The sequence below is a fragment of the Apteryx mantelli genome, chromosome 3 (assembly GCF_036417845.1).
Source record: "Apteryx mantelli isolate bAptMan1 chromosome 3, bAptMan1.hap1, whole genome shotgun sequence".
Classification (NCBI taxonomy): Eukaryota; Metazoa; Chordata; class Aves; order Apterygiformes; family Apterygidae; genus Apteryx; species Apteryx mantelli.
The window spans coordinates 121,374,044-121,393,974 of record NC_089980.1 but is presented as its reverse complement, the minus strand read 5'-3'; the positions used below and the strand labels follow the sequence as shown (position 1 = coordinate 121,393,974).

At 41.1% G+C, this 19,931-nt stretch overlaps 1 pseudogene; it reads left to right on the top strand.

Annotated features, from left to right (window-relative positions):
- The first annotated feature begins 13,916 nt into the window (after positions 1-13,916).
- Positions 13,917-15,693, top strand: LOC136991628 (tigger transposable element-derived protein 1-like; annotated as a pseudogene).
- The last annotated feature ends 4,238 nt before the right edge of the window (positions 15,694-19,931 follow it).

The window sequence follows — 19,931 nt, the reverse complement described above, 5'->3', positions numbered from 1 at the left end:
AGGACTGAAATATGCTTTATGGAATTCAGACTTTACCTTAAACTTTGATCAGCTTTAATTTCACATCTCTGTTAGAAACAAGCTTCAAAATAAAACAAAAGAAAAATCATTGTTTGAAGTACAGCACACTGTAGATTGGAAATAAATAGTAGGCATAAAAGAAACATTGCCCTGAACCATGCATAAAGGCAGTTTGACACAGACTAAAATCTCCTTAGGTGTATGACCAGTACCTTGAAACTACACATTAACTGTAATAGTGTTTTCCAAAGCATTCATCTTAAGACTAGAAGTGTTCTCTGCGTTTATAGTCTTTGGTGATTTTTGTAGATTTTTTCTGCTTTTCCCTCCATTTAAGGCAGCATTTTTTTCCTGAATAGCAGTCTTCCTAAGATCAGCACAGTGTTTTAGCAAGTTTTAGTGCGACCAAGAAGTATCCAGAGTCTGAACAGCCTGCTATTTAACTCAGGACTGGCTCCTGACTATAGATGGTACTGAAGCTCTGGACCAAAGTGTAGGAACAAGAACAGACAGAAGCAGGGAATACTGGGCAATGTATTCACTAAGCTCTTCTCAATGTAGGCAGCTACATTTACTGCCAGCTAGAAGCACATTTGTGCATTCAGGCTTAGTCACAGCACGCTCTGGGAATCCAATCAGTGAGAAACGTGTGGGATCACTGTGGTCCTAACTTCTTCCATGAAGAGGGGGTGGAGTTTGTCAGTAAGTCTCAGAAGAAAAGGGCTTTTTCATCAGTCAGACTACTAACTTATCTAGACTCCATGATGAGTCAACTGGGCTCCAAGGGTCCAAACTACTTTGAAGATTACGGGGCAGGAGGAAGGAGGAAGAAAAGCTTTTAAGTCAAAAAGGAGTACAAAGCCCCAGCTAGCTTTTTGAGTTGTTTTCTGGCTAGGATTACATTGGTCTTTTCCCAGTTTCAATTCATCTGTTTTCATCCAGGGGACAATCTCTTGCAGTCTTTTTGGCTTCATTATGATGGGACTGATTGTCTCGGAAAAAATATGTTGATGTGTTACTGCCATTCGCAGGTCAGCTAAAGCTGTGGCATTTGAGCCATCTCTCCACACTGCTTCAGCATTCAAAAAGGGGAGAAGCTATCTGATGCTATCTGATAGATCAGGGTTTCTGGAAAAACGTACATTTTGAAACACCTGGCTCAATGACAGTATTTCTAAAAATTCCATATGCATATAAAAATTCACTCTTCAGCCCAACAAAGCATTGCTACAGTGAACAGAGGGAGGCCTGACATTACAAATGGGAACAAAATACTCCAAAATAAGACTATGGGATGGAATTTCCGCTGGAGTCTTTTGTCATTTATTTTGCATGGTCTAAATTAACCAATTAAATATTTCAGAAATAAAATTATTTGGCTTGTAAACTGTGTAGAATAAAATGTTTGAATAGCTGGGTTCTATAAATCAACCTATGTAATATAAGACACTAGTCATGTTTTTACCTACCCTTTTAAAGGATTAACAGGGAACTGGCAAGAAGAACAGTAATGTTGATATGAGCTTCCAGCTGGGATTGATTACAGGCTACAGCCTAATGCAGTAATGCTTTGTGCTAGCACAACAGTTTAACTAGAGAGTGCTCACAATACATATCCCCCACCTTCTGCCTCTTAAGTGGTGATATAAAGAAACTAGCTAATTTTGTTGTGATTTTGACCTTTGATCTGTTAAATCCCCAAATTAATTATCTAGCATGCACATGATCTACTGTTTAAATTAGAGTACATTTGTAAAACACATCTCACGTGTGCAGCTTGTTTCCAGGCAAGTCTTTTGTTTGGCCCCCCTCCTCACTGAAGTTCAGAGGACACTGCAAAGTGCACAGAGTGGACATAGATAAAGTCTGTAGGTGCTTTGGAATAATACTTTGGAATTTAAAATCAAGAATTGCAGGCAGTCATCAGGCTACCTTTCCTACGGATTATCCAAAGTAATGGATAAAATAAAATGTGCAGTACTGTTAGAAGTACAATTCATGCTTTGCTTAGTGGGCTGATGTATTTGGAAACTGTTTTTATCATGAGAGAAATTCCTGGGATGGAATCACAAGGCAGGAAGTGTACTGCAAGATGTGTTAACAGATACTACAGTCTGGGACAATGAGGATCAACTGTTCTTGTCTAGTTATTAATATTTCTGGAGATATTTTTACAGATATTTTTAAGTTGCTGAGCCTGAAATGATTTATTTCTGAACATTTCAACTTTGGAGGATTTGCATGCTGTCACAGAAAATGAAGGTGCCTAAAGTAAAAAGTTGACATACAAGCAACAAAGTGTTTGTCCTAATGATCACAGTATCTACTGTGGAAATAAAAAAGTGACTTTAGGGTCACTTCTTGTCTGAAGTCTCTATCACTTTAACTAACTCTAGATCTAATAGTAGCAAAACTAAAAACAACCTTTTCTTCTAGACTGCAACCATGTGTAAGGAAGGTCAGAAAAGGGCTGAGTTCCACATGGAAACAACGTAGAAAAATGTAGTTCTTGATGCTGATAAAATTTTGTATATAAAAGTACCTTATTTCACTACTACAAATTTTTGAAGGAAAGTGGCTAATGTAGCATTTCGGGGAGATCCCAATCCTATCATCACGAGCATCATGTTAAGTTAAACAACACCTATGGAATCACAAGTCTCTCAGGCATCCTTGATTTCTTTGGGCTTGAAATGGCAGAGCTAGGCACTGAGATACTAAGAGATTTCTTGGGATGTGCAAGGGACAGGGGAGTGAAATTCAGATAAGGATGCAGATGACTGGGGTTACTTCGTATGTTGGATATTTTGGCCTTACGTGCTTCATGTCTTTTTAAGGGCTACCTTCTACCTGGGTTCATTGGATGTAGCCCTGCCTGAATATAAACAGAAGTAGTATTACAGAAACAGTCTAACAATCAAGCTTTCCAGTCCATTTAGCAGGCCTAAGAATTTGGGGGAGACAATCAAACTTTTCAATGTGTATATGCACCCTTGAATCTTTCGGTTAGTTGGAAAAGTTATTTATGAATATCTCACAAACTGCATAGATGATTTAGGTGTGTCTGTACGGCTTCTCTATATGTTTATGAATATAGGTGTGTTTGCTCAGAAAAGTTTAATTTGCAGGGATGTTCATGGGAGCTGACTTGAAATAGAAATGACAGAGAAAGAGAAAAAAAGGAAAATTATAGGGGGGATTTCTGTAGCTTTAGGAAACGTGAGGAACATCTTCTTATAGGCAGACACATCTGACATTTAACAGTGACTGCAGGGATGCAACCTTCTTAAAAAGTAGGGGAATTGCAGTCCAAATGGATTCTGAACTAATGCTGAAATAGTGTATGTATAGGACAATCTCTTACCACATTATGATCAAGCCTCTGACACTGAGCATTTATGAGCCCACAACACCCACCACATGTGGTCATATCCTTTGCAAATATGATTCTGCACAAACAGAAGATAGCAAACACTGGTATTCTTGCTTAAAAATGGTAAAAGAGAAACAAATTTATAGTATGATAAATGCAATTGACATAAGTAATAATGAATTTGTGAGAACGAATGAGTGATTACTTTTAAAAAGAACTAGTTGGAACAGGAGGCCTATTATGAGATATTTACATACAGTTTTTCAGCTGAGAGATTTTAAAATTTGAAGAAATCACTTGATCATATATTCTGACATTCTACATGAAATACAATTTAGGAATTCCCTGAATTAATTTCTTCTTCAAGGCTAATAGCTGCAACTGCATTGGAGTCTATCTTTTAGGAGGAGAACACAAAACAAAGCCTTATAGTAAGAGGGACATTACCCATGATAAGTTTTCTAGCTGAACTTCCCTCTTGTCAAAATGCAGAATGTAAGCAGACAGAAGAAACACCTCCCCACACCCCTTGCACAACCTAATGTAACAGAGCTGTGACACTGGTTGGGACCTCCAGACACTTCCAGAATACTAGAACATGAAACATACTTCAGCTTGCTTCCCCAAGGAAATGAAGGTTATGTAATCATGATTTCTATCTGCTTGCCTGTCTTTCTTTCCATGCCAGTGCTTTCTTCACTTCCCCTAATAACTTCTGAACTTGTTAATCAGTTTCAACCAGAATTGACACCGGTCCAGCAAAAAAGGTAGGAGAGGAGTTAGGGGAAAGGGAAAAAGAAATGTGCTGGGAAATCTGTAAGAAGCCTGAACCAGGCTTCATTAGTTGTTCTGCTCACAGAACAGCTTTTTTTCTGAACTGATCTGTGGCCCTCTCTATCCTTGAGTCATATCTACATACTTGTCTGACAATAAGTGCTTTCTATTTACTACAGCATCAGAGCCAAGATAGTTAAGGATGAGAAAATTGGATTCTATTCTTCCTTATAAGTCACTAGTAAAAATGCCAGCTATGCAACTGTACAATCTTTATTATCAAAGATAATATAAGAGAAAGAAAACAACCAGATTTTCACATTCCAGGCTATGTATGCACTTCTGGAAGCTGGAAAGTTCCTCTCCAGGGCCATAAACTGAACACATTTGTACATATGGGATACAAATGGAAACAAATCCACCACAATGCCTTTTTTCCCCTTGACACTTGAAAATGCATGAAATAGAACATTTAGCTGTGCATATTAACTGCTGGGCTGAACAGTCCTTCAGTGCTGTGTAATAGTGGAATAATAGTCTACCTTAATAGCTACATGAAATGAAGAATATTGAAATAAGGGGGCTAGATGCCAGGTTAATATCAAGAGACTACACAGTGCTAGCGCCACATGGCTTGGTCGACCACTGCAGACATTGAGTTTTGCTGGCAGAAGCATAGCAAGGCTGGACAGTAAGATGGGACATTCCAAAGCTGAATCTGTTACTCTCTGAATGAATCATTACTTACAACTGGAAAGCTGTTAGAGACTAACTTAGCATCCATAGCTCATTAAAAGCATCTTCAAAGTGAATATTAATTACATCTTGGAAAATGTCAGGTTTTGAACAGTTGGAATGACAAAGTAGGCTAGTTCGGTGGGGAGACTTATCTTGCCCATCAGCAACCAGCCTTCCGCTTATGTTCCTTTGGACATCTCTCGCTTTACTTTCTTGTTGTTGCCAAGAAAACACTTCCATATTGCTGTACATACTGTACTGGACACTGCATGCCCATGTGCTGTTTACAGAATCAGAAAAACAGCCAATGCCCAAAGTAATTTTCCATACCTCTTGCTTTTTTCAAAAAGCAAACCAAAAAGGTTAGTTACTTGTTTAGTTGTTGAGTTTGGGTCTGCAGTGCAGGAATTAGAGCTCTGCCGTGGCAAATTGGGGACTATGTGAAGTGTCTTATGCAGGAGGTCAGATTAAATGATCAAAGCAGTTCCTTCTGGCCTTAAAGTCTTCTATTCTGTTTTAATAGTATTTATTAGAAGTTACTACGTAATTCAGTGATATTCTGATCATGGAAAAGTTACTTCAGTTTTACCAATACACAATCATACAATTATACAATGTGGTAATTGAAAACAAAGAGACTGCTAGAAAAAGATTATTCTGTGGAATGATCTTTGCTATTTTGGGAAAAACAATCACAACTTAATCGTAGTTCTTGTGGTTTGTAACTTAGATGGGACCATGTAGAGACTGGTAGCAAAATGCAGGGCAGAGTGTTAAAAAGAATTTGTATTCAGAAGGCTCCCAGAGCACAGCCCTAGAAATTTATTTATGCTTTTACTGCACTTTATGATCAACAACACACAGGGTAAAGCAACCAGTCATCTCCATACTCCTTTCAGAGCTCCTGCTGCTGTCTTCTACTCTTCATGACAGACTCTGTCAGAACACCCTTTATCTGACCTTTACTCATACAAACCACCACAGTCCAGAAGGCAGAAATCTCTAGAGTCCATCACTGGTTTGTTTATAACAAATGTAGGTTTGTTTTTTATTAGCTCTTTCATTCCAGAGATAAAAGGAAGAAAGTGCTGAGAGGAACAGAAGAGAAAAATGTATTTTTTCTCATCCTTGTGCTAACTGAAAACAACGGAATTATTGCTTTCCCTTCTGTCCCCTTTCCATTGTGTAATATGGATGCCACCTTGCTTCTACAATTGCTCTGCAATACTATATTCCAGAGTGCAGAGCTGTCCCATAAAGAGCCCATCCGAGGGGGTGTAAATTCAGAGTGTAGACTGGGATATCTTAACTTTTCTACAGCTCTTTGGCTACCTACCGTTTAAAAATATTAACATAGCAAAGAAACCACAGTCCATTCTTATCATGATCTCTTGAAGTTTCAGAATCCTCCTTCAAAAAAGTCATTTTATGAAGGCACTAAATGATCAAGTAACAGTTAAACAAGTTCTTATTTGCTCTGTAACAAAGATATGGTATGAAAATCATTCACCCCTGCTGCTAGCCCTTTTGTCTTAGCAGTAGGCAACTATTCATTCCATGTAGTGTGGAATGGAGTGGACCTTTTCTCATGCTAGTTGAGGCGTTTCTTACAGTCTATTTGAGACAGCATTCTCAAGGGTTCTTTTTCTTTCAGTCCTCAAGGCAAACTACATAAGTACTTTCAAAAAAACAAGGCCATTAAGCTTTCAATAGATTATTTTTTAACAATCCAATTGAGTTAATAGAGAATCATACCTTTTTCCTAAATTGCTATAGAAATATGATTATTTTCAAGTAAGTGGAAATTTTCTGGAAAATTTCCATGAGAAACCTGTGGTTTCCATCTGTATTAACATCTCTGTAACTTTTCCTTTAAGAAGACCATTCAAAATGCTTTTTCATTTCTCACAGTATACATTTCAACTCAGCGACATCAGCACACCTGACAGTCCCATGAATTCTACTCATCTGGTATTCTAGGGAACACAGAAAACAGCCACTCGATGCAGCCTGCCTCTTGACAGCTTGACTCTGCAACCAAGGCTTCCTGATTAGTACTCGACATGCTCTGAAGTCAACAGTGGGCTGAATACATGTACTCCTAACCAGGTAGATGAAAATGTATCAGAGGCTGACAGTAGCCATGTGCCCATTACACCAAATTATTCATGCATGTATTATATGTATTGTATGGTCAAACCTGGAGTACACTGTACAAATGATATTTCTTTCCTAAAGAATCTAAAGCCTTATTTTGCAGTGGCATCTTTGACTATGAAAATTATTGCATCGAGTGATAGCATGCCCAGGAGCACTGCATATAGGCTACCGTTTGTGAAAGTGCTATTGGGGAGTCAGAGATTTCTAAAGCCACTGTATTGGTACTGAACATCTACTAGTTTACTAATTGAAATAAGCGTCTGTGATGTCCTACCTGACACCATGCCACTGCCTGACACTATGAAGAACTTTCTGTTTTTTCTTATTGGTATACCAGTGTAATTCATGAAGTATTTCACTTCATATGTGAAATATCTTAAGGAGTTGCTTATATGCTCAAGAACGAAGCCAAAAAGCTATCAATGCACTCAAAATATTGTTTGAGCAATAATTTTAAAAGGTAGCACAGACCATTACAACATTACCATAGGCCCTGTGTTGGGATGCAGCAAGGGCTGACTGCTCCCTGTGGGATGGGGAGCCAGGAGCGCAACCACATGACAAGCAGAGCAGACAGAGATGGTAGCCAGGTTCAACCAAGAGTCCAGACCATCAGGGCAGTTTGTGGTGATGAGGCAGGGCCAAGCTGTCAATCTGCAGGACAGGGTCAGGCTGGATCAGGTCCAGTGATAGCTGGGCAGGTCTGTAGAGACAGGACCAGGCCAAGGCTGGGCAGGTTGGGGTGGGGGTCGGGGATCCAGTGGCTGAGCAGGGGCAGGGCCATGGCGGGGCTGGAACCGCGGCTAGGGCTGGGGCTGGGGGGCAGCGACTGTTGGCCCCAGGCTGGACTGACATGGGGCCAGGGCTGGGGCAGGGGAAGGCTGGGGGGGGGGGGTAGGGACAGGCAAGGCTGGGGGGGCCCACGGGACCCTGACACCCTGTCAGAAATAAGAGATTCAGTGTACTAGCAGCTGTACAGAAAAATAGTGAAGTGCAATCACTATTTCAGATAGATTTCAAATAGTGAGCCAGGTAATTTGTAGCAAAACAAGCAGAACAAATAGATTGTAATAATTAACTATTAATAAAGACAAACACATTCCCAACACGGTTTAGTGCTTGCATCACAAAACATGAAAATGCAAGTGTGGTGTACAAAAGCAAACAGAATCAACTCACTCGTTGTACAAGCCATTTTAAATAATATGGTTGTGGCTGACAACCTATCAGTAAAAGAAATGCTTCTGCTTGTGAACATAGCTTTTTTTACAGGAGTTTCTTAACATTGCACAGTAAAGTCTTTCATCAAAAAGCAAAACAACAACAACAAACTCTCAGCAGCCCAAATCAGTAGAAATAGTTTCAAACTCGTCGTGCTACATTAAAATGTGAGTTTCTTTTGAGATATGTGATGCTGCTATTTCTCTGAAACTATACCAGCCATTCAAAACTGGTTTCACTCAATTTAACTTCCTATTGATCCTTCTAAATTATAAATATTAAGTACTTGATTTCACAGCAAACTGAATGAACAGTTCTGAGGTTCTTTAAGCATGGCCACTGGAAATGCATGGACCAGTTGGAATCAGAGATTATAGCAATGTCCCATTGGCCTGCAATTTTCTGGCAGCTGAGCATCATTGCCTGGATATATATAATGGCTTGTACTGCAAGTTCTTCTCCTGAGAGCTGAATCTAAACTGGAAAATCCTAGCTTCAGAGCATAAACCTACCCAAATGAATAATTCTATTTCCATGGGACCTGTAAAGCTGTGGAGATAGGTTCAGTCCAGAGGATAGGTATTTATATTAAGTCCTTTGAGTAAATTTATCTGCTGAAAAAAAAAAAGACATAAAAGATTAAAAGAGATGAAAGTGAAAGTGTCCATAAAGTGAAAAAAAAAGAAGGAAGTGAAGGAAGAAAGAGAGGTTCAGGTTTTCTGGAACTGCATGGTGATGCCATAAGCTATGAATATTTCTATAAAGCTAGACATGTGTGATCCATTTCCTGTCTAGGCTGCACTGTTGGCTTGAATCCAAACCTATGCCCTAGCTCACTGTATACCCAAACTGTTGAATCCTTAAGCCAAGTTGTTGTGGCCATAGCTATGGTCAGAGGACTGTGAGGGTCAGAAGCATGGTGGTCTCTCCCACCTGTGTCTAGTATGGAGTATGGACGAAATGGTGAGCTGCAACTGAAGGTGATTACAGAAGGTGCTTCTAGCCTTCTCCCAGCAAATGAGTTGTTGTTTCCCAGCTGCCCCCAGAGGCCAACTGTGATGGAACTCTTCCTTTCCTCTGCTTCCAAGAGGCCATACAGCCAGCTGGGAAGTTTACTACCAGTTGCTGTGTTTTAGCTAAATACATTGCTAGTCATGTGAGCAATTCCTCTGTATTCCACTCACCTCCCCCAATGTCAGGCCCCTCTTGGAAAAGAGAGTATTTAAAAAGGAATGTTTGACTCACAGGCAGATCCTGGTCTCATTTTGGAGGACTTGGTCCTTCAGCTTAGGTTGATGTCTGCCTGGATGAAGTTGTAGCTCTAGCTTAAGCTAAACTATTTGAGAGGGGATATGAATCTCAGCTGGGTCCATTAAGCCAAGCCGCAGAGTTTAACCCTTGGCCATCGTTATCGTATCATCATGATAGAAGTCTAGATAATCTCTCAAGGTCTTTTCCATGCCTGTCTTCTGTGATTACAGGTATTGGGTGCAATCAGTATTGCAGGATGTCTGCACTGTCTGCTATTGCTCTGAACAGAAGAAAAATGTCTGCTCTAGGAGGCAACACATTACCCCAAATTATTTGACTGATGAAGTAGGTTTTTTTCTTTGGCTAGTTGCTTGGGTTTTCTTGCATAGCAGTTGCTTTTAAGTCATTTTTGTGTACCATAAGGTACTTGTGCTATAAAATAAATTTTAATATCTGAGGTCCAGATTCTACAATGAACTTTCTGTGGACTGCCATTTATTAGAGCCATAATGAAATCTGTGGTTTCCTTTACTATAATAGGACCAGTTGATGGCGAGGGATTGTTCTCCAAGAGTTCACTGGAAGATAAGGGACTAAAGGTAATCAAGTAATCAAGGGAATAAAAGTAATCAAGAATTTTAGAACAGACCTGTATCAATAGCCTGAACTCTTTCTGAAGGGAATTGCTCGTGATTTAGGACCATTTAGTAACTGTACTCAGAATCTTATAGGATATATATGCATAACCCCTAAACAATAGCAACAGCCATTTTTAGCATGATGTTGAGATAGATCCTCAACTTCATAACACTATTTTGGCAGATTCTGACATGCTTACTTGAAGCTCGATGTTACCTTTCTTCAAGAAGTTCTACTTAAATGAGTGGGGCAGCCATGGATTTAGTTGCAGTGTAACTACTGAGAAAAACACATGGGTTATAAGTTAGAATGGGGTCAAAGGGATGCTCATTAGGACTATGGAGCTTTTTTGTAGAGATAATCAGAGAACAGAGTGAGTTAATAGTGATGCTTCCTACCTGCATAATCTGCAAAAGGAATCAGCTCCATTTATTATTCTGAAATAGCAGGTGCACCAAAAACAACTGGAGAATACCCAGTACATGTACTGCTTTTCATGTATTTTTTGTATAAAGAACAGATTGCCTTTATTGCTCCTGACCTTACATTTCTTTGTCAAACATATCAATCACTCCCCCTAACCTTTAATAGGAAAGGCTAAAGTTGTTTACTGCAGCGATTCCTATTCACCACAAGGACACAACCTCCATTCTGAACCAGTCAGATTTGCATACCTTCCACTGATTATCCAAAAAGATTGCTTCTTCCCCTAAAATATTTGTCCATTTTATACATTTTTTTCCCAAGGAGGTCATTCATTGCCAGTGAGGTTAAATCTAAAAGTCAGCAGTATTTGGCAGAGATTTATGTGGGAATAGATATGGGTCTGTACAGCTCTCAGACTGATTAAATAAAGAATGTCATGGGAGTAGTATGATAGTGTATGCATACTCCAGTAAATGAAAGTAATGCATTAGAATGCAGCTTTAGGGTCTAATTTAAAAACATAATTCAGACACAAGCAGAAGCCTTTAAAATATTGGCAGATGTCTTGATACTGTATTTCAAATAGAGGACAAAGTGGATTAAAGGTAAATGTAATCCAAATAATGGTGCTGTTTCATTTATTTTTCGCTTATGTTTTATTTCTTTTAAAGAAATTTAATTTGTAGAGGATTGTTTCCTGGGTTTTCATATTTTTATGCAGATCCACTTAAAAATATGAGCATAAAAAACCCCCACCAACATTCATTACACATTGATACTTCTCTGAGGCAGCCTCAGTCACAGTAATTCACAGCCTTTACTCAGCCTAGGTGAAATAAATACCGTTGTTCAAAGGAGCATTTCAATAAGCAGAAACTTTGATTCCCCTCCTTCTGTCCCCTGTCCCCTTTCAATCCCATTATTTGTCAAGGTGATTAGGCTTAACTGGGTATTCTCACTTAGGATTCTCAACTTTTATTGTAGCCCATTGCTGAAGGACAGACAGGCTATTATTGTCTCTGCTCTGCTTTATATTTTTCCCTAGTGACATTCTATCAGGTTGGTGCTTTTACAACATTCTTTCTCTTTCATCTTCCCTGCACAACTTTAGAAGCCAGGAGAAAAAGAATAAAAATTCAAATGTGGCTCAAGTACATTGGTAAATGGTGTGAAAGATAGTTTCTCAATTCAAGAAAAGTTGGCTGGAGGACCTGACACATATTTATGTCCTCATATGTCTGAGTAGGCAGACAATTGATCTTATGTTGAGACCTTCTAATTTCCTTAACCATTTATATGCTTTTGAGTTCATGATTGTGAATGTCACTGGGACCCTGTAGCACTCATTTTATTGAACATTTTTTGACTAAATCCAGAGTCAGTGGGGGGAAGGAGAAGGTAAGCTATTTAATTTTATTTTGAACTTGCAACTTAGCTGAAGTAATAAGATGAATAAAAATGACATGTTAAAACCATATTGACTGTATTTCAGCATTGTAATTCTATTTTGACTTTTTGTCCACTTTAGTATCAATCATGCCATTAAAAGCACAGAGAAACTCTGAATCCCTTCAATGGGAATAGGATCAGATCCTCTCAGACTTTCACACTCATTGCACATATGAGTGGCCTGATTTTTCAGATGTAATATAATGTAATCTTCTCATGGAGAAGAAAGAAACTCTGCTCCTGATGTGTTTAAATCAAGACTGACTTTCCCTAAGAAAGTAAAGCCCAGCTCAAGAAGAAATTCTGAATTTAAAGAAGGAACTTGAAGCTTTATACTCTCTGTCATGCAGAAGGTCAAACCAGAGTATCACAGAGACTGCTTGACCGTAAAAGTCATAGAAACATTGGCTGTAAATAGGCTCTGGAAGTCATCTAGTCTAACCTTCTGCCTGAAGCAGGAATACTGCCAGCTTGATCAGATCAGCTGTGGCCTTGTCTAGCAGAGTCTTGAAAACCTCCAGGGTTGGAGATTCGATCCATCATGAGTTTAATAATCTGAAATATCCAGTGAGATATTTATAGTTCCAAAGATTTCCACAACAAGGAACAATCCTTGGATCTCAGGCCAGAAGATGTAGAGCACTTGTGTTTACAGTGTTCTTGTCTTGGGATGGACTGTCCTTTTCCCATATAGCACTACATCTAGATCTCCGCAGAGAAGCAAGGAGTACAGCTGTAAGACGTAATTGCTGTTGTATTTTGTTTTGCTTTTCTCCTTTCAAATCATCTGGAGTCCACCAGAGTGGAGTTTTGTAGCATGAGGGCAAGGACATTTGTAGCATGTGGGTACGTGTGGGGTTGTGATGCTCAAGTCTTGCTGGGATAGTATGGACAGACAAGTAATGGATTTAGCTGGAAGAAGCATGCTTGACATGTTTCTTGTGAATACAATCCATAGAGAATCATATCTGGAGGGGAAAAGGACACTATCAGGGCTTCTCAGAGGAAATTTGCTTAGTTAATTCAAAAAGGGAGCCCATGTAGGAACTAAAATATACGTAGTATAGGTGAACAGAGGGCCAAAACAGAAAACTAAACTGGCGAGCTAAATTATATGACCACTGGCCAGATATACTCCGTAAATATCCTCTAGTTGTCTCTTCCAAGTAGTATACTCCTACTCTGATTCACTTGCCACCTTTTCTGTCTTTACCAGTCTTCAGACTAAGGGAGAGACCTACCCAGACTCCAAAGTGGAAAAAAAAATAAACAGTAGCTCTCTTCCACCATTAGCATATAGACTTAGGTGTGAAAATATGGAGAGCAAGAATCTGTACTCATGGGCTTTAGGCTGAATTAATATTGCCAGTTACAGGTGTTTAGCTTAGTTGTTGGGATTGCTATAACATCTAGATTCAAGAGCATAGTAAGTAACAAGTACAGGCATACCTTGTTTTATTGTGCTTCGCTTTATTGCGCTTCGCAGATACTGCATTTTTTACAAATTGAAGGTTTGTGGCAACCCTGTGTCGAGCAAGTCTATCGGTGCCATTTTTCCAACAGCATGTGCTCACTTCGTATCTCTGTGTCACATTTTGGTAATTTTCGCAATAGTTCAAACTTTTTCATTATTATTATATTTGTTATGGTGATCTGTGATCAGTAATCTTTGATGTTACTATTGTAACTGTTTTGGGGCACCGTGAACCGCACCCATTTAAGATGGTGAACTTAATCGGTAAATGTTGCGTGTGTTGTGACTGCTCCAACAACCAGCCATTCCCCTGTCTCTCTCCCTCTCCTCGGGCCTCCCTATTCCCTGAGACACAACAATATTGAAATTAAGGCAATTAATAACCCTACAATGGCCTCTAAGTGTTCAAGTGAAAGGAAGAGTCGCATGTCTCTCACTTTAAATCAAAAGCTAGAAATGATGAAGCTTAGCGAGGAAGGCACATCGAGAGCCAAGAGAGGCCAACAGCTGGGCCCCTTGTGCCAAACAGCCAAGTTGTGAATGCAAAGGAAAAGTTCTGGAAGGAAATTCAAAGTGCTACTCCAGTGAACACACGAATGATAAGAAAGCAAAACAGCCCTACTGCTGATATGGAGAAAGTTTTAGTGGCCTGGATAGAAGATCAAACCAGCCACAACGTTCCCTTAAGCCAAAGCCGAATCCAGAGCAAGGCTCTAACTCTCTTCAATTCTGTGAAGGCTGAGAGAGGTGAGGAAGCTGCAGAAGAAAAGTTTGAAGCTGGCAGAGGTTGGTTCATGAGGTTTAAGGAAAGAAGCCGTCTCCATAACATAAAAGTGTAAGGCGAAGCAGCAAGTGCTGATGTAGAAGCCGCAGCAAGTTATCGAGAAGATCTAGCTAAAAGAATTGATGAAGGTGGCTACACTAAACAATAGATTTTCAAGGTAGATGAAATGGCCTTCTATTGGAAGAAGATGCCATCTAGGACTTCCATAGCCAGAGAGGAGAAGTCAATGCCTGGCTTCAAAGCTTCAAAGGACAGGCTGACTCTCTTGTTAAGGGCTATTGCAGCTGGTGACTTTAAGTTGAAGCCAATGCTCACTTACCATTCCGAAAATCCTAGGGCCCTTAAGAATTATGCTCAATCTACTCTGCCTTTGCTCTATAAATGGAACAACAAAGCCTGGATGACAGCACATCTGTTTACAACATGGTTTACTGAATATTTTCAGCCCACTGTTGAGACCTACTGCTCAGAAAAAAGGATTCCTTTCAAAATATTACTGCTCATTGACAATGCACCTGGTCACCCAAGAGCTCTGATGGAGATGTACAATGAGATTAATGTTGTTTTCATGCCTGCTAACACAACATCCATTCTGCAGCCCATGGATCAAGGAGTCATTTTGAGTTTCAAGTCTTATTATTTAAGAAATACCTTTCGTAAGGCTGTAGCTGCCATAGATAGTGATTCCTCTGATGGTTCTGGGCAAAGTAAATTAAAAACCTTCTGGAAAGGTTTCACTATTCTAGATGCCATTAAGAACATTCATGATTCATGGGAGGAGGTCAAAATATCAACATTAACAGGAGTTTGGAAGAAGTTGATTCCAACCCTCATGGATGACTTGGAGTGGTTCAAGACTTCAGTGGAGGAAGTAACTGCAGATGTGGTGGAAATAGTAAGTGAACTACAATTAGAAGTGGAGTCTGAAGATGTAACTGAATTGCTGCAACCTCGTGATAAAACTTTAACGGATGAGGAGTTGCTTCCTATGGATGAGCAAAGAAAGTGGTTTCTTGAGACAGAATCTACTCTGGGTGAAGATGCTGTGAACATTGTTGAAATGACAACAAAGGATTTAGAAGATTACATAAACTTAGTTGATAAAGCAGCAGCAGGGTTTGAGAGGACTGACTCCAATTTTGAAAGAAGTTCTATTGTGGGTAAAATGCTATCAAACAGCATTGCATGCTACAGAGAAATCCTTCATGAAAGGAAGAGTCAACGATGAGGCAAACTTCATTGCTGTCTTATTTTAAGAAATTGCCACAGCCACCCCAGCCTTCAGCAACCACCACCCTGATCAGTCAGCAGCCATCAACATCGAGGCAAGACCCTCCATCAGTAAAAAAATTGCGACTCGCTGAAGGCTCAGATGATGGTTAGCATTTTTCAGCAATAAAGTATTTTTTAATGAGGGTATGTACATTTTTTTTAGACATAATGCTATTGCACACTTAACAGATTACAGTATAGTGTAAACATAACTTTTATATGCACTGGGAAACCAAAAAATTTGTGTGACTCGCTTTATTGCGATACTTGCTTTATTGCTTTATTTCTATTGCTTTATTATACCCGCAATATCTCCAAGGTATGCCTGTACTTAAGCAAACTGGCACTGTGCTTCTCTCCTTTGACTGTGTAAGGGGACTCCTTCAACTGTGCAAGTCTGCCAGCCCTAAATAGAAATTAGTAAAAATATACCATTGTTGAATTTAAGAGATGCTCTATATAAAGCCTTGTTAATATGTGAGAAGTAATTAAAAGCCAATGGTTTGACAAATCTGTTGAGGTATCCATTTTTTAATATATTTCAGATAAAGCTAATGGTAAGAAATATCTTCTCTACCATCCTAATATCTTTCAATAACAAAAAAAAAAAATTTTTTTTTAAATTCTCTTGTAAAACTGGAGAAGGTGAAGATAGAAGCCAAAGAATAATGTGAGGACTGGAACAAATTCTTTACAGTGGTAGAGTTAGGGCGCTTGATCTGATTAGCTCGTCAAATGTTCAAGTGTTGATTTGACTGTGGAATAGTATAAATGCTTTTATGTGGAGAAAATATTTCATATTTGAAGCTTCCTTAATATAGCTAAAAAGGCATAAGAGGAACCAGGGGCTGCACTTAAAGGCAGATTAATTCAGATTGGGAAGAAAACACACATTTATGATAGTGAAAGCGATTAGTCCTTGGAACTAGTGGACATGAGAAATGGTATATCCTTCATCTTTTGTTATCCTTCAGTTGGGGTTATGGACAGAGCTAGATCCAGTCTGAGACATGACTGAGGTCTGATGCAGTTTTTAACTTGGAAAGAGGAAAGGCAGAAAAAGGTGCATCTGGGAGATCTGCTTTTGTGAAATATGAAGCATTGTTCATAATGACATGGCATAGTGACCTTCTGTGCTGTGCAGAAGGTCAACATAGATACTGTAATAGTCCTTTCTAGCTTCAATATCTAATTTATACTTTTACTTAACTACATCACAATGGGTCAAAAACATGGTTTTCAGAAACTTCCAAATTGCATGAATGCATTATAAGCCATTATTGCAAGTTAAATATCTCTACAGATTCTTGGAGGTATGTTACTAGCTAAATAACGTGTGTTTTAAAACTCCTTAAACTACATACTTCTGCAAGTGCAGGTGAAACACTGCTCCTGGACATAACAGAATCCCTTGTGTGAGCAATGGTGAAGCTGGGGCTTTACTGTCTTCAAGAGCATCCACTACCTTCTCTCACTGAGCTCAAGTGACAGCTCAGCTTTCTCCTCCTCTTCTGTGAGGAGCCTGAAACTCACGGGTATATGAGACTGAACAATCTCAGATGACCGTATTTCTGGTGAGGATAGTCCTCTCAGACTGTTTTCAGCAAAGGAGAAAAAGTCTGTCTTCGTTTCCAGCTTACTTTTTTTTTTTTTTTTAAATGACAGATATCACAGAATCACAGAATGGTTGAGGTTGGAAGGGACCTCTGGAGATCATCTAGTCCAAACCCCCTGCTCAACCATGGTCACCTAGAACACGTTGCACAGGATCTCGTCCAGGCATGTTTTGAATATCTCCAGAGAAGGAGACTCCACAACCTCTCTGGGCAACCTGTGCCAGTGCTCTGTCACCCTCACAGTGAAAAAGTTTTTTCTCATGTTCAGATGGAACTGTCTGTGTTTCAGTTTGTGCCCGTTGCCTCTCATCCTGTCACTGGGCACCACTGAAAAGAGTCTGGCCCCATCCTCTTGACACCCTCCCTTCAGATACTTGTACACATTGGTAAGATCTCCTTTCAGCCTTCTCTTCTCCAGGCTAAACAGGCCCAGCTCTCTCAGCCTTTCCTCATAAGAGAGATGCCCCAGTCCCCTAATCATCTTTGTGGCCCTTCGCTGGACTTGCTCCAGTAGTGCCACATCCCTCTTGTACTGGGGAGCCCAGAACTGGACGCAGTACTCCAGATGTGGCCTCACCAGGGCTGAGAAGAGGAGGAGGATCACCTCCCTCGACCTGCTGGCAACACTCTTCCTGATGCACCCCAGGAGACCATTGGCCTTCTTGGCCACAAGGGCACATTGCTGCCTCATGCTTAACTTGGTGTCCACCAGCACTCCCAGGTCCTTCTCTGCAGAGCTGCTTTCCAGCAGGTCAACCCCCAACCTGTCCTGGTGCATGGGGTTATTCCTCCCCAGGTGCAGGACCCTGCACTTGCCTTTGTTGAACTTCATGAGGTTCCTCTCCGCCCACCTCTCCAGCCTGTCCAGGTCTCTCTGAATGGCAGCACAGCCCTCTGGTGTCTCAGCCACTCCTCCCAGTTTGGTATCATCAGCAAACTTGGAGGCTGAGGGTGCACTCTGTCCCTTCATCCAGGTCATTGATGAAGAAGTTGAACAAGACTGGACCCAGTACTGACCCCTGGGGGACACTGCTAGCTACAGGCCTGCAACTAGACTTTGCGCCACTGATCACAACTCTCTGAGCTCTGCCATTCAGCCACTTCTCAATCCACCTCACTGTCCACTCATCTAACCCACACTTCCTGAGCTTGTCTATGAGGATGTTATGGGAGACAGTGTCAAAAGCCTTCCTCAAGTCAAGGGAGACAACATCCACTGCTCTCCCCTCATCTACCCAGCCAGGCATTCCATTATAAAAGGCTGTTTAAACATGATTTCCCCTTGGTGAAGCCATGCTGACTACTCCTGATCACCTTCTTGTCCTCCACATGCTTGGAGATGGCCTCCAGGATGAGCTGCTCCATCACCTTTCCAGGGATGGAGGTGAGGCTGACTGGCCTGTAGTTCCCTGGGTCCTCCTTCTTGCCCTTTTTGAAGACTGCGGTGACATTGGCTTTCTTCCAGTCCTCAGGCACCTCTGCTGTTCTCCATGACCTTTCAAAGATGATGGAGAGTGGCTTAGCAATAACGTCCGCCAGCTCCCTCAGCACTCGTGGGTGCGTCCCATCAGGGCCCATGGATTTGTGGGTGTCAAGTTTGCTTAAATGATCTCTAACCCAATCCTCATCCAGCAAGGGAAAGTCTTCCTTCCTCCAGACTTTCTCTCTTGCCTCCAGGGTCTGGGGGTCCTGAGGGCTGGCCTGTCCAGTAAAGACTGAAGCAAAGAAGGCATTCAGTAACTCTGCCTTCTCTGTATCCTTCGTCACCAGGGCACCCACCCCATTCAGCAAAGGCCCCACATTTTCCCTAGTCTTCCTCTTGCTACTGATGTATTTGAAGAAGCCATCTCTTGCCAGATTTAATTCCAAATGGGCCTTAGCCTTCCTCGTCACATCCCTGCATACTCTGACAACGTTCCTATATTCCTCCCAAGTGGCCTGTCCCTGATTCCATCTTCTGTGCACTTCCTCCTTCTGTTTGAGTTTTGCCAGAAGCTCCTTGCTCATCCATGCAGGTCTCCTACCTCCTTTGCTTGACTTCCTACTCAAAGGGATGCACCGCTCTTGAGCCTGGAGGAAGTGATGCTTGAATATTAACCAGCTCTCTTGAACGCCCCTTCCTTCTAGGGCCCTCACCCATGGGATTCCTCCAAGTAGGTCCCTGAAGAGGCCAAAGTTTGCTCTCCTGAAGTCCAGGGTTGTGATCCTACTTAGTGCCCTGCCTCCTCCTCGCAGGATCCTGAACTCCACCATCTCATGGTCACTGCAGCCAAGGCTGCCCCCAACCTTCACATCTTCCACCAGTCTTTCTTTGTTTGTTAGTACGAGGTCCAGCAGCACACCTCTCCTTGTTGGCTCCTCCACCACTTGGGTCAAGAAGTTGTCACCAATGCCCAGGGCCTGGGATTGTGAGGCTACTTCCAGCTGTCTGTAGAAGGCCTCATCGACTTCCTCTTCCTGATCAGGTGGCCTGTAGCAAACACCCACAACAGTGTCACCCATGCTAGCCTGCCCTTTAATCCTTACCCATAGGCTCTCGACTCGCTCTTCATCCTCCCCTAGGCACAGCTCAATACATTCCAGTTGCTCTCTCACATAAAGAGCAACCCCACCACCTCGATTACCTGGCCTGTCTTTCCTAAAAAGCACGTAGCCATCCATGACATCACTCCAGTCATGCGAGCTATCCCACCATGTCTCTGGAATGGCAATGAGATCCTGCTCCTGCGACCG